Here is a 26,390-nt window from a genome sequence, read left to right as displayed (position 1 = left end):
AGGATTATTTTCACTGTTTGGGACATGTCACTTTTAAAATGGGCGCCATTGCTGTGTGCTTTGTGCCGCCTGCCGGCAGTGGGTTGGCGGTCTAGTATTCAAAGTGAAAGGGTGCCCTACACCTCCCCCACAGTGACAGTTGGGACTGGAACTGCCAGGAGCCTTCTATAAGGTTCTAGCCCTTTCTGGTAGGTGGGGTGAGGGGGTATATATAAGGGGGCTGTGCCTCCATGTGCTCAGACTGTGCGTGGACTTTGCTTGAGAGGGGACAACCTGCCAGGAGGTACCGCCGCAAGGGCCTGTGTGCTGGCCCCTGTGTCCATCTGTGCCCCTCTACCGTCCACAGGGCTAGTGAGAGACTGCTGGAGTGGAGACTGCTGCGCTAGCAGGATTGCCATCGTAATGGATGATGATTATTCCTAGGAACTGCTGCTTCATGCCTGGTGAGCTGCCCTACTGCCTGCTGATCTTGCCCTGCATTAACTGTCTCCTGGCCCCTAGCGCCCAGTGAGTGCTATATTTCATGTGACTACACTCACCTGCCTGCCCCCTAGCGCCTCGTGAGTGCTATATTGGAGGTGCCAGAAGAGAGGAGCGCTATCTGTTGTCCCTGCAGCTGTTGAAGCTTTCTAATGCATGGTGAGCGCTGTATATTACCTCCCCAAGAAGACGAGGGAGGGGAGGAGGGGCTGACGCCTGCAGAGCTGTGCTGCCAGAGCGCTACGGGACCCTGTGAGGACCCTAGTGCCTCAAGAGCACTATATTTCATTGCCCCAGAAGGAGGTGAGGAGCGGGTGACGTCTGTGGCGCTGTGTGGCCTGGGACAACTGCTTATTTAAAAAGAGCGTGTGCCCACCCTGCGTTTATGCTTAAAGAAATAACGGGAGCCCACCCCGCGTTGGTAGTCCTTCGTTGGTTCCCACCCCGCTTCGTATACACATTTAGAGAGAGCCTACCCGTCAGTCCCGCCCTGCGAAGGCAGAAGCAGGAAGACCGGGCCTGGTTGGCTCCACATCAAAGTCCCGGGACCCAAGAGGGGGCATGCGTGATGCCAAGTGAGTTGTGGCAATGAGGAGCGTCATCAGGGACGAAGGCCGGAAGTAAGGAAGGGGGCTCCCGTGGTGCCGAGGGAGCCCCGTGACTACCAAGCAATAGGTGGGAGCCTACCCCCGCTGGCACATCGCCGGAAGGAAGGCGGGGCTCCCGTGTGCAGGTGGGAGCCCCGTGTGTCTGCCCGAGAGTCAAGAGAAGCCCCAGGTGCGGGTCCGATAGAGGCACATGATCGGTGCCTGAGGACCCGCAGGAGGAGACCCGAGGAGACGGATGACTCCCGAGACAGGGGCCCGGTGAGTGGGGCTCAGCTGCCTTATGGTGGGGGGGGGGAGTGTCAGGCACAGGGTCGGTGCCTGCCCCCTGGGCTGCCGTGGTGGGTGGCGTCACCAGTGCTGGCTCTTCTTGAGCGGTCTTGCAGGAGAGTGGGCCGCTCCAACGTTGGGAACAAAGGTGCATTTAGAGAGCCCCAGAGCCAGCGCAATTTCCCCCGGGGACCACAATTGTATATAGAGCCTTCATATGGGGAACCGGGGCCTCACCTTGGGCACTGTGGTGCCAGTACTCTTTTTGGGGGCATTCCTGCACTCCCAGAGGCCCAGAGTAGGGCACCTAGGACCCTGTGTCTTTGTGGCTGCACAGCGGCACTGCGGTTGGGGGCCGCTGCACCGTTTGGGGCATTGCCTAATTGATAGGCTCAGAAGAGGTGCTCCCACGCTCCAAGTTGGCCAGGACTGGCTTTACTTTACGCAACTGTAGGCAGTAACGTTGGGGGCAAGGTTTATTTGGAGAGTCCCAGAGTGAGGTTTATACCTTCCCAGGGTGGTAGTATTAAATGCATTGGTGGGCTCTACTGACTATAGCCTTATAGCCACCTGTAGTGGGCTCTACCGAATATTAAAGGCCCTCTCCAGCGTTAAAGGCCTCGAGCCAAAGGCGAGGGCCTTTAACAAGGGAGAGGGACTTTAATAGCGGTATAACCCATCTATGAAGGGCTATAAGGCTATTAGAACATTCTGTCACTAGAGGACAGAATGTTCTAACAAAAAAACAAAGCCTTTTGGGAGTGTGAGGGGATTGGAATCCCCTCAGGTTCCCTGAAGCCTTTGTTCACAGCCAGAGCTGTGAACAAAGAAACATTGGAATGTTGGAGCTTCAGGCTTATACCAGCCATGATAAACCCAGAGCACTCCATTGTTTTCAATGGAGCTCCCAACATTCCAATGTTCTAATATGTTTTATGTCCCATGAGTATGATTTATTCCTAAGAATAGGACGCATTGCTATTGGTGTTATGTGGAACGTGGCTACCCTGTTGGTGATGCCCAATCTAATGTGATGTACGCTGATGCGTTGTCGCATGCTCCTATGTTGATGCATATGCTAATTTTGTGATTATGCCTACTGCAGGATGTGATTCATGCCCATGATTTATGTTAATGTTACTGATGCTAATGAGATCATGCCCACTGGTTTCCACGCCTAATGCTAATGTGGTATTACCAGGGATGCACCATTATGCTAATATAATTAGGCCCAATGTACTACATGATGTGATTTATGCATGTGATAATGCCTAATGTCATGCACCATGTGTCTGATGCCCCTATTGGTGCCTAATGTGATGTTGCCTAACGTTATTACCATGATGTTTTAGGGTTATGCCCACTGTTAATGTTGGTTATGCTAATGAGCTGCCTAATAGGATGTTTTAGGTTACGCCTGATCTCATATGTTCCTGCTTAATGCTTCATGCTACTGATGATGCCTTTACGCTTGCATGTTTATGCCAATGCTAACATGTTTAGGCCTAATGCTTTTCCCTGAGGTGTGCATTGTCGATTTCATACCTAATGTACTTAAGCTGATGGTATGCTCACACGTTAGGCCGGATGCTCTTATGCTAATGAGAAGTTTTTAAGTTCAGGATTTTGCCAGAACTGCTGGTGTCATACCTTCATTGCTGATGGACTTTACCTTTATTCTTTGTACTTTGCAATGGTTCTGGCAGAGGCCCAATTGGTGCTCCCCTGTATATAATCCCCTGCAAATGTTGACCTGGCATCAATTGGCGCAGTGTATAGATTTCTGTGATTATCCTGTGTTTTACACAATACAAAAGTTATTTTTTTACATAGCCTGGTGTGGAGTCTCTTTTGTAGTGTGCCTAGTGTGTCGCCTGTGAGTGTGTGCTGTGCAGATGCTTTACACAATGCCTCCGAGTTTGGCCTACCCGCTCCGCGCCACGCTACCGCATTTCTAACAATGGTGCTCAGCGGTAGGATAGGACTTGTGTTTGCGCAGTTACACAGCGACAACTGGTTGCACTACAAAGGGTGCATTTAGAACAATCACAGAGTTGGGGATTATTTTTCCTGTATGTGCTTTCCTCCTGAAAGTGCTGTTGTTGAATTGTGTTCCCCTGTTGCACTGTGGGTTGTGTATCCCGGGTGTATCTCGCCAAGATGGGGTTAACCTACAATGAGGATGACCTTGTGGAGTACTCTGAGCTGGAGGTCATGGACCTCTGCAGAGACAGAGGGATACCCACAGAAGGCAACATTCACAGGAAATTGTATCTCTATGAAGCCCTCAAAGGGGGAGAAGACTTAGAGCGCTGTGGGAACCTTTCAGATTACCCCTCCACATATCTAAAGGTTGAACTAGGTGGAGACCCGGAGGAGTACCTCGAGTGTGAGGATGACTCTGAGAGTGAGGGTGCTCAGTCCATAACCATTGAGGGTGGTGACACTGAGGGGGAAGAAGATGACAGGGCGAAGACACCAGTAGCTAATGAGGACACCATAGACAGAGAGTCCCTTGCTGGGTCCAGTCCCGGGGTACTGCCCCACCCCTTTCCCTGTCCCCAGAAGAGTGGGTGGATAGGAGGGAAGAAAGGGAGCATCAGCTGGCTTTGGAGAGGCTCAAGTTAGAGCACACCAAGGAGTTAGCACAGCTGAGGGTGCAAGAGAAAAAGCTGGAGACCTAAAAGGTCCTTGCACAGGAAAGGATGGCTGAGGCTGAAAGGGCCTTTGCTAGGGAGAGACTAGCTCAGGAGTGTAGGTTTTCCCCTGAGAGTGGTTTCTGTGGTCTGGATTCACCAGTGAGGGTGGGATCCAGTGGTGGCAGCGAGAGTACATCCAGTGCAGGAAGTCCCACTCCCAGAGCCCGGAAGATGGTACCTGGTTCCCAGGAAGAGGGGTGCTGGGTAAAGTTAAGGGGCTGTAAAAAACTGTCCCAGTCCTAGGGGGAGTTTGTGGATGTGTGTTGGACTACATTGGAGGATTGGTTGGTGCGTAGTGCGGTGAATGATTGGGAACGGCTGTTCCATGTAGTTATCAAGGAACACATGCTAAGAAATTGTTTCCCAAGGTTGCGCCACCACCTGTTGCAGTGTGGGTTCTCTGACTCCAGGGCGCTTGGGTGAGTGCAAGAGAGTCTGAGAGGGCATTGGGAAGTGATCCTGAAGGGAACGGTGCAGAGATCTTCCAACCCAGCAAGGTGGGAAAGGTGTAGAACAGCCCAGCTAGGTCCCAGGGTAGTGAGAGGGTTGTAGGGCCTCACATCCTATCTACAAGAAGGAGTGAGATGGGGAGGTGTCCCGAGGTGCCCCAACCGCAGTCTCAGGGCCTGGCGAGTTCCATAAGGGAACCCCAGGTAGGGAGCCTAGGATGTCCTGATAGACCGTCCATTGGAGAGGAGCCCCTACTGCTAGGGGAACCAGGGGTGTTTGTAATCAGAGCTCCTGGGGTTCTGGGGTCTGCTCAGTCACAGGGTTTAGATCCTTGGCTGGAAGCCCAGGGACTGCCTGACCTAGCGGGAGGGACGTCTGTAAGCAGTGTCCCCCCGGGGTTATCTTCCAGGGGTACTATTCCAGTTGGAAGGGTGCGGAACTGTGGGATTGGGTCCAGAGGGAGGGAGGAGTTGCCTCTGGCACCGGTGCAACCTAAGGGTTTAGACCCCAGGTTGGTGTATCAGTTGCAGGGTCACGACCCGGGACAAGGGAGAGAGTGGTGGTCTGAGGCCGCCCCGCATAGGAGGAGAGGGCAGAACCCCATACGGAGAGGTAGGGGGAGGAGAGCCTCACCCCTGACTGCTGGTCAGCCTCAGGGTGCAGACCGCAGGTGGGAGGACCAGTGGCAGTTTGGAACTGCATGGAGGAGAGGTAGAGTGGCCAAGGCGTACTATGTGCCTGGGGCTACTGCCCCCCACTCGGTGAGACAGCAAGGACCAGAGATATCTGGATGGCCTAGGGGCCAGTCCTGGCCACAACTGAATAGAGGGTACCAGTGGGGTGGCTTAGTGGGTCCAAGGAGTGTTGACAGAGGGAACCACCTGGGTCCAGAGAGGCGGAGAACGTGCGGGTGCCCCTGCAGTTGTGGGCCCTAAGCAGGGAAGCTCATCAAGGCATTGATTGGTCTTCCCTGGCTTTTTGCTGGGAGGGGGTCATGTTGGACTTGGCCCTGCTTGCAGGGTCATCCCAAACTTTTTCGCCTTTCCCCCTACCCTTTTTGCTGGATGTGCATGATTGAATGCTGTGCAATGGAATGCAATGGTTTATTTTCACTGATTGGGAAATGTCACTTTTAAAATGGACGCCATTGCTGTGTGCTTTGTGCCGCCTGCCTGCGGTGGGTTGGCGGTCTAGTATTCAAAGTCAAAGGGTGCTCTACACCTCCCCCACAGTGACAGTTGGGACTGGAACTGCCAGGAGCCTTTTAGATGGTTCTAGCCCTTTCTGGAAGGTGAGGTGAGGGGGTATATATAGGGGGGCTGTGCCTCCATGTGCTCAGACTGTGCGTGGACTATGCTTGAGAGGGGACACCCTGCCAGAGGTACCGCCGCAAGGGCCTGTGTGCTGGCCCCTGTACCCATCTGTGCCTCTCTACTGTCCACAGGACGAGTGAGAGACTCCGCTGGAGTGGAGACTGCCGCACTAGCAGGATTGCCATTGTAATGGAGGATGACTGTTCCTAGGAACTGCTGCTTCATGCCTGGTGAGCTGCCCTACTGCCTGCTGATCTTGCCCTGCATTAACTGTCTCCTGTCCCCTAGCGAACGTGAGTGCTAAATTTCATGTGACTACACTCACCTGCCAACACCCTAGCGCCCTGTGAGCGCTATATTGGAGGTGCCAGAAGAGAGGAGCACTATCTGTTGTCCCTGCAGCTGTTAAAGCTTTCTAGTGCATGGTGAGTGCTGTATATTACCCCCAAGAACCCGAGGAAGGGGAGGAGTGGCTGACGCCTGCAGCGCTGTGCTGCTAGAGCTCTACGTGACCCTGTGAGGCCCCTAGTGCCTCGAGAGCGCTATATTTCATTGCCCCAGAAGGAGGTGAGGAGCGGGTGATGTCTGCGGCGCTGTGAGGCCTGGGACAACTGCTTGCTTAAAAAGAGCGGATGCCCACCCTGCGTTTATGCTTCTAGAAATAACGGAGCCCACCCCGCATTGGTGGTCCTTCGTTGATGCCCGCCCCACTTCGTATTACACATTTAAAGGGAGCCTACCCCTCAGTCCTGCCCTGCAAAGGTGGAAGCAGGAAGACCGGGGCCTGTCGGGCTCCGCATCAAAGTCCCGGGTCCCTGGAGGGGGCCCGGGTGAAGCCAAGTGAGGTGCGGCAATGAGGAGCATCATCAGGGACGCCCGCCGGAAGTAAGGAAGGGGGCTCCAGTGGTGCCGAGGGAGCCCCATGACTACCAAGCAGCCAGGCTGGAGACTACCCTGCTCTGGCCCGTCGCCGGAAGGAAGGCGGGCCCCCGTGTGCAGGTGGGTGCCCTACGTGTCTCCCTGAGAGTCGAGAAAAGCCCCAGATGCGGGTTCGATCGAGGCACATAATTGGTGCCTGAGGACCCGCAGGAGGAGACCCGAGGAAGCAGATGACACCTGAGACAGGGGACCGGTGAGTGGGACACGGCTACCTTGTGGTGGGGAGAGTGTCGGGGCACAGGGTCGGTGCCCGCCCCCTGGGCCGCCCTGGTGGGTGGCGTCACCAGTGCTGGCTCTTTTTGAGCGGTCTTGCAGGAGAGCAGGCCACTCCAGCGTTGGGAACAGAGGTGCATTTAGAGAGCCCCAGAGCCAGTACCATCTCCCCGGGGGCCACAATTGTGTATAGAGCATTCATCTGGGGGACCGGCGCCTCACCATGGGCATGGTGGTACCAGTACTCTTTTTAGGGGCATTCCTGCACTCCCAGAGGTCCCGAGTAGGGCCCCTACGATCCTGTGTCTTTGTGGCTGCACAGCCATGCTGTGGTTGCGGCCCGCTGCACCGTTTGGGGCATTGCCAAATTAATAGCCCCAGAAGAGGGGCTCCCACGCTACAAGTTGGCCAGGACTGGCTGTACTTTACGCAACTGCCCCGCCTGACAGTGGGCAGTTGTAACGTTGGGGCAAGGTTTATTTGGAGAGTCCCAGAGTGGGGTTTATACCTGCCCAGGGTGGCAGTATTATATGCATCGGTGGGCTTTACTGACTATGTTTTAAGCCCCAGGAGTACGATTTATGCCTAAGAATTGGACACATTGCTATTGGTGTTATGTGCAACGTGGCTACCCTGTTGGTGATGCCCAGTCTAATGTGATGTACGCTGATGTGTTGTCGCATGCTCCTATGTTGATGCATATGCTAATTTTGTGATTATGCCTACCGCAGGATGTAATTCATGCCCATGATTTATGTTAATGTTACTGATGCTAATGAGATTATGCCCACAGGTTTCCACACCTAATGCTAATGTGGTGTTACCAGGGATGCACCATTATGCTAATATGATTAGGCCCAATGTACTACATGATGTGATTTATGCATGTGACAATGCCTAATGTCATGCACCATGTGTCTGATGCCCCTAATGGTGCCTAATGTGATGTTGCCTAACATGATTGCCATGATGTTTTAGGGTTATGCCCACTGTTAATGTTGGTTATGCTAATGAGCTGCATAATAGGATGTTTTGCTTCATGCTACTGATGATGCCTTTACGCGTACATGTTTATGCCCAATACTAACAACGTCAAAGTCAAAGTAAAAAATATGCTTTATTCGAGGTTTCACTCATAAAAGCAGATCATTTAACATTTTAAAAAATACAAGTAAATTTGCAGTTAATTTTGTTGAAAACTGAAACTTCAATTTATACTTGTTGACTAAAGCATTCATTTTATAGTGATTTGACTTGGGTTACAGTTCCAATTTTTAGGAATTAAAAAAACAGTGCACAGGAGGAGCTTCGCGGGCGACCAAGATGGCCGCGTAAGCTCGGAGCTCCGTGGACTGTCCGACCCACCGCAAATATCCTGCCTGAAATCCTGATCCACGTTGGTGGAATCGTATTGCTGGTGGCCTGCTGAGGCGGGGACTGCAATCGGCTCCCAAATCGGTGGTTCCTGTGCAAAGTTACGTCGAGCTGAACTCCGCTCCGTGATGGTGCCATTGTCCCTCCGGACTTCGCCACTTCGCACGATTGGACTGCGTAGTGCCGACCTGCCGCCCTCGTTGGTGGAGTGATTGTGTTCCTGCTTGTGCCTTCTACACCCTGGTCTTGCCTCCTTGGCCCCACCTGCCCTCCGGCTGTGGACCCGGACTTGTGGACACCTTGCCTTTGTTCTCCCGTACCCATCATGGCGGGCAGAGGTGACCCGGACAGGACATCGAACAAGGGTGGCCAGGGCAAGTCGCAAACGCAGCAGAATCGCATTGAGCGATATGTGAATCTCAAGTCGCCACCTACATCGGGGGCCGTTTCTAAAGGGACCCCATCGACGAGCCCGCCGGATGGATCGGACCCCACCCTTGTGGACATCATGGGTGCCATCACGAGCCTCCGGGCCGACATGCAGCAACAGCACGAAACCCTGAACCACAAAGTAGACTCTATGGCCGTTGATATTACCCTTATAAGGGCCGACTTGGGCAAGACCAACGAGCGCGTGAAGGCGCTCAACATCAAGACCTCCAGCCTAACCTCCGACGTCTCCGAGTTACAGACTGAGGTCCGCAACCTACGGATGACCGCTGATCTATTCTCAAGGCGGCTGGAGGACTTTGAGGGGCGAGCCAGGCGGCAGAACGTCCGCATAGTTGGTGTACCGGAGGGGTCCGAGAATGCCGCGGCGGACCTGTTTGTGGAGGATTTGGTTAAAACCCATTTGGCGCCCTCTGGACTGAGCAACTTTTTCTCGGTGGAACGTGCCCACCGGGTACCGGGTGGCCCGCCGAAAACGGGAGCGACGCCTCGACCGATTGTGGCGCGCCTCCTCAACTTCAGGGACCGTGATGCGATCCTGCAAGCTTCCAGATCGCATGGGCCACTCCAATACCAGAATGCGGAGGTGCACTTTTATCCGGACTTCACCAGGCTGGTACAGCGCCAACGCCTGAGCTATGCGGGAGTGAAGAGGCGCCTCAGGGACTTGGGTCTCAAATATTCAATGATGTTCCCCGCGAAACTCCGTGTTGAACATAAGGGACGTGCCCTTTTCTTTGACTATCCTGAAAATGTCAGTGAATGGTTGGACACGGTTTCGCCACATCGGGATGAACAGGAGGAGGAAGTTGGGGGCGCCTCTGGCGGAGCGGAACGGCGAGACTGAGCAAGGAGCTGATGCTACCCCTGCCTCGAATGACTGCCGGAATTGTGACTCGTTACTTAACGGTCTCTCCTTCACTTACATGGTGGGTGGCGGGACGTTTTCATGGAGATTCCTTACTCCTCTGGGTCTTTCGTAGAGTAGTTAATGGGGCGACAGGCACACTGCTGGTTGGGGGGGCTTTTTAGTCTGATGCAGGGGTGCAGGGTGGGGGGTATGTTGGGGAGAGTTATCTTGTTTGTTGTTTTTTCCTTTCCTTTCTGTGGCAATGGGTCATTTGTGCTCCTGAACTGTATTTGATACGGGTGTCTTGTGGGATTGGGTGGGGCGGACTGTGGGGGGATGGGGGGTAGAAAGTTACGAATTCTCAGTTGGAATGTTAACGGGTTGGGTGACCGAATTAAGAGAGGGGTGGTGATTCAACTGATTAAACGCCACATGCCTGATGTTGTCCTCCTTCAAGAGACACACCTGGTGGGCAACGCTTGTAAAGCTTTGAATCGCAAGGGCTACAAAATGGTGGCACATTCGGGGTTCTCTTCCGGTTCCCGGGGGGCGGGTATCCTTGTGCGCGCGTCCCTTCCCCTAGAGATAGATGTCACCTTGATTGACGACAGGGGGCGTTACGCTGCCGTGGCCGGTAGATGGGAAGGGCGTTCCCTCACGTTGTTATCTGTCTACGTCCCCCCGGGGCTCCAATCCAGTACCTTTCAGGACCTTGGTGGTGCCATCTTGTCTCTGCCGGCTGGCCGGTTAATAGTGGGGGGTGACTTTAACTCGGTTTGCTCTGGTCTGCTTGATCGCCAACCGCCCCGGGACCTACGCAATCCACAGATGTGGCTGTCCTCCTTTCTCGAGTCTATGGGCCTGGTAGACGGCTGGCGTCTTTTACATCCTACGCTCCGTCACTTTTCCTTTCTTTCGGGTGCACATGGGAGTCTTTCCCGCATCGATTATGTCCTCACATTGGCGTCGGACGCACTGGCCGTTTCCGAAGCCCGCTTCTTGGCGCGGGGCATCTCTGATCACTCCCCGTTATGGGTCTCTTTCGACTTTGGGGTGGTCTTGTCGGAGCGACCGGCCGCGGTCAACCCGTGGTATTTTCGTAACATCAAGACCCGCTCTCTCCTGGCCAAAGCTATTGATCTTTATTTTTCCGAAAACGTGGGCTCGGTCAGGTCGGCTGTTACGCTGTGGGAGGCCTTTGAGACGGTGCTCCGAGGTGAGGCCCAGGCGCTCATCGCTGAGGCCCGCCGGACTAGAGATTCGGACCTGCTGTTTGTTGAGCAAGAGGTCCTGCGTCTCGAGTCCCAGTTGGGGCCCGAGCCGGACCCCTCTGTCCTGCATACCCTCTCGCTGAAGCAGGCGGAGTACCACGATTTGGCCGCGAATGCCGCACTCACTCTGGCCAAGGAACAGCAGGGCCGTGTGTATGATGTGGGCGATAAGGCTGGGAAGTTGCTGGCTTGGTTAGACAGGAGGGAGATGGCCAGTCGCGTGGTGCCTGAACTCCTGGGAGACGACGGTGTGGTCCTTACGGACCCGAGTGCCATTGTTGACTCATTCGCTGGTTATTTTTGGGGAGTCTATGAGTCTGCTTCGGACTTTTCGGAGGCGGATTCGTCGGCTTTCCTTTCGAAGATTGACCTTCCCTGCCTTTCTGAGGACGAGAGAGCGGACTTGGATAGGGACATCACCGCTGACGAGATTGCTTTGGCGATCCGCTCCCTACGGACCGGTAAGGCCTCTGGGCCTAACGGCATACCGGTTGAACTGTATAAAATCCGCCCAGATGCGGTGTCTCCGCACTTGCGAAAAATGTTCCTGGAATCCTTTGAGAGGGGCTGTCTCCCCCTGGATCAGCGACTGGCTACCGTTGTGGTCATCCAAAAGGAGGGTAAACCACGTGACGTCTGTCGATCGTACCGTCCCATCTCTCTCCTTAACGTGGAACCCAAGGTCCTCGCCAAGTTGCTCGCCAACCGGCTGATTGGTGTTATTGGCGACCTCGTACACCCTGACCAGTCGGGATTCATCCCCCACCGAAACACCGCTCTCAATCTACGTCGCCTCCACGGTGTCATGGCTAGAGCCCACACCCTCGAAGAGCCGGCTGTCCTCGCGTCCCTCGACGCCACGATGGCATTCGATTCTCTCGAGTGGCCATATCTCTGGGCAGTGCTGTCCAAACTTGGATTTGGGCCGGTTTTTGTGAGCTGGGTGAAGCTACTATATACGGATCCGATGGCTAATGTCACGGTCAACGGCCGCCTGTCGATGCCATTCCCCCTACATCGGGGTACTAGACAGGGCTGCCCCCTGTCGCCCCTTTTGTTCGCTTTGGCCCTTGAACCGCTCGCAGCCCTACTGCATATGCATCCCGACCTACGCGGCATTACGTGGGCCCCTGGCTTCGAGGACAGGGTATCCTTGTACGCCGATGATATCCTGCTTTATTTGACTTCCCCCTGCAGGTCCCTCATTGTGGCCTGTGATGTGCTTAGACTCTTCGGACGGTACTCTGGTCTGATTATAAACTGGGCCAAGTCGTCCCTATATGTCCTTAAAGGAGATACTCCACGACTTCCCAGAGGCTGCAACATTCAGATTGCCACACGCGGCTTCAAGTACTTGGGCATCTACATCTCTGGTAACCCCAAGTTGCGGTACGACCACAACTTACTCCCTCCTCTCCAGCGCCTGCAGCGTGATGTAGACAGCTGGCGTAAGCTACCACTCTCCCTCCTTGGCCGTGCCGCACTGTTTAAGATGATGTCCCTGCCCAGGTTCTTGTACGCCCTGCAAAACGCCCAGGACCCTGTCCCGGCGCGCTACTTTCGAGACTTTGAAGGCCTCCTTCGTACCCTTCTCTGGGATGGTCGACCTCGCGTTGCCATCCACAAACTCACGCTCCCATGGTACGATGGTGGCATTGCTCTCCCAGATGTGCGCCGCTACTATTGGTCCTCTCAATTTGCTGCCCTCAACCACGGGTTCTATGGCCCTGTGGGTAGTCCCGGTTATGCCATGGATAGATGGCTGATGGGCGATGGTAACTATTATCGGGCCCTATACTCGAAGTCTTACGACCGGCGGCTGACGGGCCCTACTCGGACGGCGGTCCACACTTGGCGGGCGGTCACTAAAGCACAGGGTTGGCAAGGCAGACTCACAAGGTTCACTCCCCTCTTTGACTCGGACATCCTGGGTAGACTATGGCACACCAAGGGGTTTGATAAGTGGGACCTCATCGGTATCAGCAGGGTTGAGGACATGCTCTCCAGAGGCTCAATTAAGACCTTCCCCCAGTTACAGACCGAATACCAGCTGGGCGCGACGGAGTTCTTCCGCTACGCTCAACTGAGACATGCGCTGCTCTCGGCCTCACCGCCGGACGGCGTCATTCCTGAGAGCTCCCCTCTGGAGGACAGGATACTGGATGGGCACATGCCTGACAGCGCGATCTCCCTTTCATATAAAAAATTGATTAACGTGCGCACAGATCTCCTCCTTAGCTTGCGGGACCAGTGGGTGGCGGATGGCCTTGAACTTGATGATGAAGATTGGCAGAGTGCGGTTTCCTCCCCTAAGGAGGTTGCTATTTCCTCCCGTCTTCGCCTCGTGCAATTTAAGATCCTGCACCGGGTGTATATGACAGGGCCTCGATTACTGCGCATGGGATTCTCGCCTGACGGTCTCTGCCGTAGGGGCTGCGGAGCCCTCGCCACTTTCTTGCACATCCTTTGGGAATGCCCAGTGATAGCCTCCTACTGGAGAAGAGTGCACCGAGTCATGGAGGAAGTTACTGGCGTGGCTGCCCACGCGGAAGCCCGTAGATGCCTCCTGAACGTATGGGAGCCTTCCGACCACAGCGCTGCGCAGACTAGGTGGGTGACCCTTGGGAACATGGTGGCCAAGAGGGACATAGCTCAGAAGTGGGGTGCGTCCGCTGCCCCCCTGCTGGTACAGTGGAAAGCCAACATGGACTGGTGCATGTTCCGGGAGAAGACAGTCTATGTGGCAAGAGGGAGACCTCAAACTTGGAATAAAATCTGGGGGGCATGGAACGAGTACAGGGGAGACGTGTGCTTGCCGCCTGAATCAGTCAGCCTGCATGATAATGTGTCACCCTGACCTGTGACGCCAACTGAGCTCTGATGTACTGTATTCTCCTGGTTCTCCCCCACCTCCTCCTTCCCATTCTGGAATCTTATCCTTGCTGTTCACTTCCCTGTCTTTCCTCCCCTACCCGTCCCTGACGCCCAGCTTCACATTGCCTCTATTGCCAATTTCGCGCCCTCAGGCGCCCTTTTGTTGAACTTCATCTTAATATAAAAATGACCTTCGATGATTATGCCTAAATTGTTTGGCACTACTTCTCTCCTGTTATTGCTGCTGCCTTGCCTCCGGGATGTCAGGCTGAATAGCTGTGTGCTCTGTTTTGAATAAAGGTTTTCAAAAATTAAAAAAAAAAAAAAAAAAAACAGTGCAAAATTAGCAATATGTTAAAATTAGTACAAAAGTTAAAATTTACCAACTTAAAACAATTTGTATGTGTACAAGCATATACATAGATTACAGATGAATTAATTGGACAGAGAAGAATCAAATGACTAGCAGTCTCTGTCTGATCGACCATGCCCATCCAAGATACTTGACAGTAGCTATTAGTAACCATGTCAAACTATTAGTGCAATGCTAACATGTTTAGGCCTAATGCTTTTCCCTGAGGTGTGCATTGTCGATTTCATACCTAATGTACTTATGCTTATGGTATGCTCACATGTTAGGCCGGATGCTCTTATGCTAACGGGAAGTTTCTGAGTTCAGAATTTTGCCAGACTACTGGCCGTCATACCTTCATGGCTGATAGACTTTACCTTTATTCTTTGTACTTTGCGATGGCTCTGGCAGCAGCCCGATTGGCGCTGCCTTGTATATAATCCCCTGTAAATGTTGACCTGGTCCCAGTTGGCGCAGTGTATAGATTTCTGTGATTATCCTGTGTTTTACACAAAACAAAAGTTATTTTTTTATATAACATGGTGTGAAGTCTCTTTTCTAGTGTGCCTAGTGTGTCGCCTGTGAGTGTGTGCTGCGCAGATGCTTTACACAATGCCTCTGAGTTTGGCCAACCCGTTCCACACCACGCTACCCTGTTTCTAACAGCGAGGTAGGCGCCCCCTAAGCAGACAAAATGCGGGGTGGGCTCCCGCTTCTCTCCCCCCCATTAGGGGGAATCCCCACGTCGGAATTCCCCCTGGAAAGATCGCAGCTCAGCGCTGGGGAGCCCTTGTGCTCCTTTTCTTTGGCGAGGTCAAAGTAAAGCGGCGCAAGAGTTCCCAAAAAGTCCTTGGGGATCAAGGGGGCAATGCTGTGCCCAGGGAGGCAAGCCCTCATGGTGGTTCCTCCTGGGCCCTAGCAGCAGCACACCCCAGCAAGTCAGGAACAGCGCCAGCACAGGAACAACTTCCAAGGGTCACAGCCCCTATATTTATATTAGGCATTCCTTTGTCTGCAGTACAGGGCATGGGGGAACGTTATTGATTATGACAATTTCAAATATGCTAAACTTGACCACGCTGCTCCTCTCATATCAGGAATTACACTGAAACACTTGTAAGGGAATCCCCAATGCATTCGTATGGGAGGGCAGCTTCACAGTAGTGAAAAAGCAAAATGGCTGTTTGTCACTACCAGGACATGTCACACACTTAAGGTACATGTCCTATCTTTTACCTACAATTCACCCTCCCATAGGGCTAGCTAGGGCCTACCATAGGGGTGACTGACATGCAGGAAAAGGGGGTTCACAGACATGACACACACATTAGGTGCAACGTCACAGCGGCAGTGATACTGCTCGCACAGGCCCTTCGATGGCAGAGGCCTGATATAGGTCTGAAAATCTGCTTTGGTGGGTGGCGCAATCAGCTCTGCAAGCCCACCAGTAGCATTTAATTTACCAGCCCTGGGTATATGAGATACCACTTTACAAGGGACTGACAGGTAAATTAAACATGCCAAAGAGGTGTAGACCAATCTTACCAAATGTAACACAGAGAGCGATGGCACTTTACACTGGACAGCAGTGCTAAAGTGCCAGAGGCCTAAAACCACCAACACCATGTCAGAGAAAAGGCTAGGAGAAAGGCAAAAAGTTTAGGGATGACCCTGCAAAAAGGGCCACGTCCAACAGGTAATAAGAAATAAAATAACAAGGTGGCGGCATACATGCATGATGACCCAGAAATGCTTATACATCATTATGCTGGGCACACTCAATTTGCGTGATACTGCATACAACAGACAAATCATTGCTCTTTTTGTCTCTTTTCATTTGCTGTCCAGCAAGTAATTTTTTTTATTTGCTGATGCAGTACAGCATTAGCAAAGGAAGACTGATTGGTTTTGCCATTGCTTGCTTTCCAGTACCATGTACAGGATGCCACACCCTTCCTCGAGAGTGAGCACATTTTGCATCAGTAAAATAGGGCAGAATCTGAAACTGTTCCCAAGTTCATCAATGCGAAATACCATTATGCGCACAACTTCATAGACAAAGATGTAACTTTTCTCCGCCCATGCTTCTAAAATTATTTTTAAAAATTATTCCAGCTGGCACAGGACCAACTGAGATATCATATTAGTTCGTTTGTATTTTAGTTTCTGGAATAAATTTTAAAAAAAACTAAGTTTATAACGTGCCTGTAAAATACTGTTCTGAGAAGCGTGTTATGATTTGTAATTGGCATAGTGTTATGTTATGTTAGTCAATTTTATAAATAATCTCATATGCCCAAAAAAGGCGTATTGGCGCTAACTGAGTGAATGGAAGCTGGAGAGAAGACAAAAAGAAAGTTTAACAGGAAGAGTGCGAACCTAACCTTCTATGGATGATGACTATGTGATAAGATCCTTTGGGGTAGATGCATTTAAGAAGCGGCTTACTCTAACCAATTGCCCTTTGTTGCTGCAAAATAACCCCAATTGCTCCAATATGTGGCCTAAAGCCTCTGCAGCAGAGTGTGATGGAGAATCTAATGCTGGTGTGTGGTGGGTAAGACAGCTGGACGAGGTGTTTACCTCTAAACTGAAGAGCATGGTGAAATCCTTCCATCAGACTAGGTGAGGATGTTGTTTGCGGTGGTCCAGGAGGAAGTTCACTGTCTACTTAGGGTTTATTTAAAAGTTTACTTAAAACCAGGAGTCAAATTTATCAAAACTGTGCACTACCTTGTGTAAATTAGTGCAAAGTGCTGGCTTTGGGAGTTACTTTCCAGTGCAAAATGCATTTTTCATTGGAAAGTAGCCTGAAACTAATGCATAGTAGCACCTTGCGCTACTTTGCATCAAGGCGGCATACCCTGGGCAGAACTTGGGCATTTCCATGGGTTTTGATGCAAATATCTACTAACTTTGGTGGACAGGGATTTGGGCAAAAAATGCACACCTCCTCCAGGCAGGTGTAACGTTAGAGAAATGTTTCTTTTCTCAAAATGTTCCATGTTTGCAACTGTGCAGTTCTGTACAGCACACACAGAAAGTTATAAATGTGTCAAACTAAGTCACAGCATAGTATTTTGTCCTTGGAGCACCTGTGGGGTAGTAGGAAATGCTTCTAAGGTGGACAGATGTGAAAGTCCCTTCCCAAGACACAGACACGGGCAGTGGACAGGACATTACTCCACTAACCCAGTGTCCCAGCCAAGGGCAGTAAGCCCAAGATGTCATTGAAGCTGAGGGTGTTGACGGCTCCTGATAGCAGAGGGTTGATTAATTCCACCATGGTTGCCAAAAATCTCAAGGCGCGGACCTGAGCCACATGCTGTGGGACTGTCCGCAGTTGGGTACCTACTGGGAGGAGATAACCGATTTACTTTGTAGAGTAACCGGACGACATATCACTATGGATAAGGGAGTTTGCCTGCTACACTGGTTTCCACACACCAGCAAAAATAAGATAACTAGCAAGTTTGTAGACCTGGGATTCATTTTGGCTAAGAGGGAAATCACATCTCATTGGAAGGCGGTGGTTTGCCCCAGCTACATTAGATGGAAAGCAGCGCTGCTTATGAGGGCAAGCAGCGAGAGTTCAGTACGATTGCAACAGGCTCCTGGGTCCCATAGCGATAGGGCACTGGAGGCGGAGTGGGCGTGGGAGGCTTTAGTGACGGAGCTCTGGACCTCAGACTTGGGAACTGACTCAGACTACGGCACATCGACGGAGGATGAGCATCAATAGGTGACTTCCATTGGCCTTGGGGAGACTGATGAGGGAAAGGACTCCCGACATCCATGGCTCTCACAATAGTAAGGGCTATCATTTATGCGATGGCCTACACACACCCCGAATACTAGAATAGCCTAGCCATTGGTTAACACTCACTCTTTTAGGATAGGTGCGCCAGCAGCAGGGGCGGGGGGTTAGGGGTAGTTAGACAATGAGGGCAGACCTGCCTGAGGTGCTGTGTAATGACCTAGAGTCCAGAATTTCCCATGTGCTAGAATACAGAACCAGGGCGCTTATCACAGCTGGGCAGACCCAGGCCAGGGGCAGTGCGACCTTAACTGTGCTTTTAATACTTGCTTCCTTGGATTGCTGGACCGCTGTTGATGTTTACGCTATTATGGAATGTCGGACTCTTTGTACTGATGATGGTCCTATCTCATGTCTGTTTGTTTTTCTTTTTGAAATAATAAAAAGATTTAAAAAAAAAATAAAAAATGGTTGCCAAAAATCTCTCAAAATATTCTGCACGGTCGGCCTAAGACAGCCGCCCAAACAGACCATGCACACTATGGGGCAGATTTACAAGCCCCCTGCGCCTCTTGTACGGCACCGGTGCGTCACTTTTGTGACGCAGCGGCAGCGCAAAAGATACGCCATGGTGCGGGGTATTTACAATGTGACGCATCTCCCAGATGCGTCATGTTGTAAAGCCCTGCTCCAGAAGGAGGCGTTCCATCGCAGGGGGGGGTTCCGGCGCAGGAACGCCTCCCAAAAGTGGCTGAGTGAAATCTAAAAGATTTCACTCAGTCACTTTTGGACCCATGCTGCGTCAAAACCCTGCCCCTGCTTGAAGCAGGCGTAAGGATTGACGCAGCATTGTGGAGATAGGGCCCCCCAGAGCATTGCTGGAGCTGCGTCTCACGTGCAACGCAACTCCAGCAATGCGCCGCTTTTACGGCACAGATGCGTGACGCATCTGTGCCGGTTTTGCCCCATGGTGCGCCACATTATGGATGCGGTGCATCCAGGTTGGCGGAGCTGCGGCGCACAATAACTGGCGCATGCCTGCTGATATGCAGGGATGCGCCAGTTATTGTAAATCTGCCCCTTAGAAGTAAACATCACTCCACCTGTCCCCACACTATCCGCCTCAGCCAGTAGCCAAAAAATAAATCTATATTCTTTTATTTTTCGGCTGGTTACTGAGGCAGTGGGGCAACATTCCTCCGCCTTTGTGGTGGAGCCGCCCCTGTGTGTTAGGTTTTCCACACAACAAGCAAGTGTTGCATGCCCTGTTATCCGCTAAACTATCACGAATACTGTCAAAGTTGTCTTTGCACCCACAGTTAAATCCAGACTTTAAGCGTTGGTATTTTCTCTGAAGCATTGCCACATTATTCCATATTAGCAGGAACAGGAGTAGAAATGTGTGGTGAGCCAATCACGAAACATGTCTCATGTAGCATCATTCAGCTCATCTTCCAAGCCTCAGTGAAGCTGACCATGCAAGCGGTGAGTTCACACTGATGTAAAAAGAGAATCCTCCTTCCTTCTCTGAATGACAGGAATTTTAATCAATTCCCATCCCCCTTTGCTGTCGCCCTTCCAACCCACCCCCAGCATCAGCACGTCCTTTCAGTTCGAAGGCAAGCTCTCAGATGCATCCAGAGGGCAGGCACCGGCTCAGATAATAATGAGATTAAACTTTCAACAAAACCTAATTATTCGGGCATTGTTAGGTTTCTGGTTATTTGGCGCCGGGGGGATACTGAAGCAAATTTCGCTGTCTTCCTCTCACAGTAACAGGCTCATTTGCCGGACAGAATGAATATTGACCCTGTTGTACATTACGGGCTTTTGCATTCTGTCCGTTTGGACGTTACGTACTTATCTGAGGTAAAAAAAAAAAAAAAGATATATATATATATATATATATATATATATATATATATATATATATATATATATATATATATATATATATATATATATATATAGATGCCTCCGCCGTTCATTGTTCCTCATTTCGCCTTGTTGCACTGGCATTCCACCCTTTACTCTGGTCCAGTTTAAAAGCATGTGCCGCATAATTGGGTTTCCTCCTCTCCGTGTATCATTCACAACCACGTGCTCAGACCTTTCAAGTGTGCATCGATTTCAGTCTCGTTGTCTGTCTGTGAGGAGCCTGGACCAGTCTGAGATTTACATTTTCTCTAGTGACCGATCCTTTTACACTGCTGCAGTTCTGTAACATGGCCGGCTTTAGGGCAGTGCAATTGGATTAGCTGCACTGGGCACTGGCCTCTAGTGTTGTGTTTAGCAATAACTTGTGATTGGAGAGATGAGGGGCACTTTTGCTTGGTGGTAGTGAGAGAATCTGAGGAGGCGGTCATGCTGTGTGTAGTGTCCTGCAGGACACGTTTTAGTGCTCTGCAGGAAGTTATATCCCCAGCCACTCCCCCGAGGGCTGTACACACTCGCACCCCCACACCCATCCATCACGGATATCACGAGTGACACGGCCCTGCCAATAAAAGGGACCGGGGGCACGTGCTCGTGGCCAGTTACTACACTACCTAGCCTGGTGTCCGTGTCTATCATTACTGTAATGCGGGATCTGGGGCCCAACACCACACTGTGTTGGGGCACCAAAAATGATTGTCCCACCAGTCGCCACCAGTGCTAAAGCCAGCCCTGTTCTGTGACATACACTTTTACCCATCATCTCCAACCCCTTGTTCCATTTCTGCATTTTAAGTGGATTAGGTCAAGGGTATCAGGGTGTCTGCAGAGCCGGACTGGCATTTGCGGGCACCGGGCATTTCCCCGATGGGCTGGAGGGGTGGGGGCGGTTTTGTGGCCGCAGGGGGCCGCTTTTCTTACAGAGTGCTGATTTTGTAGCAGCGCTGCAAAATCGGCACTCTGTAAGAAAAGCGGTAGCAGTGCTTTGCGGGTAACAACCCCTCCCCTCCCATTACCAGGGCCGGTGGAGAAGCAACCTGCCAGGGCTGAATGCTGGTCTCAGTCCGGCCCTGGGTGTCTGACTTCCGCGTGACTGTCCATCCTATAAAAAACTTGAATTTCTGGTTCATCCAGGTTAAAGTCGCTGTCAGTTGCCATAGAATTGACACGTGGAGTGTGGAAAGCAGTCGCAGAGGATCAACTGGTCATGGCAGCTGGCACAGCTCCAAGGCACATCATAAAATGTGACCTTTGCACTAATCTAATTGATATTTAATTGAAGTTACTAAGGGGTAAAAAAATAGTGCTATTTAAGCATTAAGGGCCTTATTAGGAGTACGGTGGTCATGGAACTGCCATACTCAGGGTGGCCGTCTGACCACCTCTGCGGGTCTGCCCACAGTATTATTATGGTGGTGTGGGACCAGAGCAGGACAGCCGTGTCCGCTGGGATGGTGGTGTTGGTGCGTAAAGGAGCCTGAATATGATGGCGGTGCCGATGCCAGCACCATATTACGACCTGCATATCCACTACCCTTTTCATGGAGGGGGGACATGCAGGTTACGGGGCCCTAACAGGGCCCCTGGCTGAATCTGGACCTGCATGCGGTGGGCACATGATGTGGCCACCTGAAATTGCATCCTAGATCCTGCACGGTGTGGCATGTACAACATGGTGCATGCCACACTGTGCAGGAACATGCTGCAGGCACTCTCACGGCAACAGTATTCTGTTGAGGCTCTTGTATGGGGCTAACACACACGCCACCGCGAGACCGTTGTCTCACCGCCTTCCCGTCCTGGATTAAACTCATAATCCGGCAGGCAGGCGCACCCCGGCCTTGGCGGTCTTCTTGGTATTGCCACGGTGGCTTGCCCATCGGAAGACCACCAGAGTCTTAATAAGGTCCTTGCTGTTTACATTCCTATTAACAATTCAACTGTCAAGCAAGCCAGTTTCACAATCTATTATGTAACTGGAGTCCAGAGTGCCTCCCACACTCATGGGCCCGGGTGCAATTGCACCTGCTGCACTATTGGTAGCTATGCTCCTCGGAGTAAAGTGCACCAGTGTAAAAACAAGCAAAATGGGGTGATGATCGCTAAATAATCCACAAGCCTGTTGCCACCAGCCATCTTGGCAGTAATCGGTCCTGTTAGAGTGTATTACTGACATTTCTGACTGCTGATGCCATTGCAATGTGATGACATTGTTGATGCAAGTTCCCTGTGACTGCTCAGTATGGATTTGGTTGGCATCAAGGGATTCCTATTGGCAATGTGAATTTGGGTACGATCGACTCCGTAGGGCTATTTCTATTCATTCAATCTTCCACATTTAGGAGGGGAATATATTTGAGCTTAAATTTGATATTTTATTACGATTTTATTGAAGTGTGAGATCTCTTTCTATTTTTTATTGTGCTTTTATGGTCAAGATTGACCTCATAAAGATAAATATAATGATGATTGTTCTTCCGTTTGTTGTACATTTGGTGGCGTCTGAGTAGGAAGCCGTCCTTTGTATTACTCAGTATATTAGTGTCAGTGCATGCAGTATGTAGGCAGGCTCCAGGGAACAGAAATGCATGCGTTGGGATAAAAGAAGGCGATGTACTTTAAAATTGGTGGGATTTGGTTTATGAATTAAGGATGACCCTCTTTCACAGATTGCAACCGAAAGGCACTGCCTGATCTGATCCCCAGATAGATGAGCAGGCCTAAGGCAAAATGGAGGTGCATTGCTGTGTGAATGGGTAAAATATTTGAGCAGTGATAGAACTGAATAGGAACCAACGGGAACTGAGGTCCGTTTGCTTACACTTTTCTGATGTTTGATTATTCATTTTTCATGTCTATTGTTTAGACTTTCTATACCTTTCTTTTTTAAGTTAATGCACACCTCTACTATTTTACAATTATCTTTGATACTTTTTGTAGTTCATTGTCTAACTTGTAGTCCAGTGAGCTCGGAGGAAACTAATTTGTAATTTGTGTCGGCTAACACAGCATATTCTCGCCAGCTCTGACCTCATCATGCCTGCCACAAGATCAACATGTTTGTTATGCACTTCCTCTTGAGGAAGTAGCAGTGATACAAGGGGCACTTTTGGGAGGAGAGGCGGGTGTTACTCAAACAGAAGTTGCCAGACCCTCTTTGGGGGGACCACAGGGCAGAAAGAGGCTTCTGAACCTCATCAGTGAGGGTTGAGATAGTTTGCTTCTGATTTCCTGTGGCCAATCCTACTATAAATCTGCAGCTGGTCCAAGTACCTACTTTTCCGCACTTGACTCTCAGGGTAGATAGGGCAAGCAGTCACAGACTTCTCAGCAAAGGCAAGCAGTCGCAGGCTTCTCTGTGGGGATGCTCAAGCACAGAGCCCAATAATTAACCAACAGACCCAATAATGTCAAATTAAAGCCCAGTGTTTATCTTTGTACGAAATAAAGTGCTTTAATCATATACATTATAGTACTCAACAAGTCAGTGACTGTACACTATATTTGAAAGTTGCGACACCTTCCCCGCTTCCTATAAACCCCATCTTTCTCAGGCCCTCGCTCCTGATTCTGGGATCCACTGGTGGCGGGCACTTCAGCAGTAGCATTAAGAAGTCTTGGATGCCATTTCACTCACCCAAATGCATATGTGTCCTCAGTCTTAAGTCTTTGCAGTCTTACCCCTTCACAGGATGAGTTAGTCCTCTCAGGATTGTTTCGGGCCGCCTGGCTCACCGATGGCAGCCTGCACACTCAGGAGAACAGCAGTCATCAGTGGAGCTTCTTCGGCACTGCCCAGGACCACATTCGGCCACAAGCCCTCTCAACCTTCACTTTGGGGCTGAATGGACAGCAAGGACAGCCGCCAACAGGGCCTTCATCACTTTGGTGGATGTAGCTGCGCTTGGCCCTCTGGCAACGTGGTAGAAGAAGATCCGCATAGGACAGTTATCAAATCGGCAGATGCAGCCCGGCATGGACGGTTTAGCAATATGCATTCACAGCCAAGACCAGGCCTTCGGTAATCATGTTGTCACAATGTTGTGGATCCTGCTTGAAACCGACAGGAGAGCCTGAGGGAGTCCTTTAGCACCAGAGTCCTCCTGGGTCACTCTCTGCAAGCCTGAATTTCTTGAGTGCACTGAACCTGGCTTCTTCCTGAACAGTGTCACCTCTAGCAGGGTATGCAGGCTACTCCCCCCTGAGGCAGGTACACAACTTTCTCATCAAGGCAGTCGTCATTCATTCGCTTCCTCAAAGCTCCATCACCACTCTCTCTCTTTCTTCCTCTTCCCCACCATACCCTTTTCTTTGTCTCTCTTTCTCTACTTCTTTTTGTGTGCCATAAACTCCTCTCTCTCACTTTCCCTTCTCAATTTCAACTCACCCTCCCTTCCTCTCAATTATTGTCTCTGACTCACCTCTCTATGTCACCACTTTCTCTATGCAGCACCCACTCTCCTTAGTCCTTACCACTGTGTCAACCTCAATTTTCTTTCTCTACCTTACCGCTCCCAATTTCACCTCCTTTTTATTTACATCTCATCTGTCTTTCGACCCTACGCCCTGTCCCTCTCCACCTTCCTCTCAGCCTCATCACTCTCTTTATGTGACCCATCTTTCTATACCTTACTTCTTGTGCTGCCCTTATGGCTACATCACCACTCTCTATCTTCCACCTCTGTAATTCTCTACCTCACCTTCCTACCTTCACTTCTCTCTGCCTCTACCTCTCTCATACTCACCTTCCTTTCTACCTTACTTCTCTCTATACTGCTCCCCCAGTGCATCCATCCACTCGCTCTACATTTTCTTCTCCATAGCTCTACGTTACTCTACTTTTCTACCTAACTCCAAAACCTTATCTATCAATAATTATTTTTTCTGAGCACCACTTTCTCCCGCTACCTCTATATATTTCTTTCAGGCTATTTACATTTTTTCGCTTTACTTTAGGTCTCTCATTTTACCTCACCTATCTCTATAATTCATCTGTAGCTCTACCTTCCTTTAACCTCGGCTTCACCTCTTTTAGCTGTACAATTCTCATTACCTTATTCTCATTACCTCTTTGACCTTCACATGCCCTTTTACCATTTTCTCTTACTCCACTGAGGTGGTGGTCAGAAAGATCAGTGAAAGGGCAAGGCAGAGGAAGAGAATTAAGGAGGCAATTATCAGGTTTCACCTAACAGAATGATGAAAATTCTCTGAACAGTGCTTCAATTTTCAAGTTTATTTACGATCTGGGAAACCATGAAAATTAAAGCTGAAATATCAAGCACAGTATTCATATGTCTTATTTTCTGTTTCAATGTGTATTTTTGGGTATTTGTGCAAGAAGATAGGTACATACTAACTTTCATGATGTAATAATACCCAAACCACGTCCCTCGTCTAAGCCGGTCTCCCCCACGGACACATAATTTTTTTTTCCAAAGCATGTCTAGTGGGATTGGCCCTTCTCCACAGCAACAGCATGTGCAAGGTATGGTCAATTATGTTGATGCTATCTTGCCAGATAAAGTACCTATGCAGGATAGGGGACGTTGTTGAACCTCAAGCCTGCATGAAGCAATGTCTGACTAATCGGCACCCAACCACAAATCAAATAAATTTAATATCAGGCAAACAAATTCCCTAGACTCTGAAGTAAAATGCAAAGCATAAAGGTTTATTAAAATAATTCACGATGCAATGTAGAAGGCAAAAAGGTAGCAAGTAATCAACATGTATAGTAATTGGGAATTAGCAAAAGGCTTAATCAAAAGTGCAGCTTCAAAATAATATGAAGTCAAGTCTCAAAGCAAAAATATACCAAGTCAACATCAAGAGACAGACTGATGCAGTTCTGTTATCATAGAGTTGGCCCAAGCCAGACTGTCTCACCTTCATCTGTTCCATTCACAATGGAAATTGCACATTCTGCATAGCATGAGCAAAGCTAAGCAAATCACAATTCAGAATTATACATCACCTATAGCCACCATTAGAGCACTATCCCTTAATGGAATAGTAATGTGCCCTATTCTAACCTAACGTCAGTGGATGTGGAAGAACAAAACTAGTTACAAAAACAATAGTAGTCACATAAGCAATGACACAGACAGGAAGGGCCTTGAATGTAGTGAAAGGATTCCTGTGTGGTTCTTTGAGAACAGCATGTCAATACAGAGCACCAGTGTACATGTTGGTTATGTGTGCTGTTAGAGTGAGAAATGAACACAAACATAATCGTTGCATTATAATCCAAGATGGAGGCTTTTGTCAAGCACAGTAAACTTCAATTCTGTCAAGTGCAGTGTTTTCGTTTTAATGTAGAAATGCTCCTAATGTTAAGCACACATTTTTATTAAATCAAAATAACTTCATCAGTTACAGTATTGCTTAATATGGGATATCATAGGAAGATCTGAAGCACACGTAAAGCTCTAGAGCAAGAAAAAGATCTGGGGTCTTGCACAAAAAATTCCGGTTCTGCCTTCTTTTTCTCAGGGAAGGCAGTGCCCATGCCTGTAAAATGTCTTATTTTAATATTACGCAGTAGTCTACTAAACA

The sequence above is a fragment of the Lissotriton vulgaris genome, chromosome 6 (assembly GCF_964263255.1).
Source record: "Lissotriton vulgaris chromosome 6, aLisVul1.2, whole genome shotgun sequence".
NCBI lineage: Eukaryota > Metazoa > Chordata > Amphibia > Caudata > Salamandridae > Lissotriton > Lissotriton vulgaris.
Note: the sequence above shows the minus strand (reverse complement) of the source record.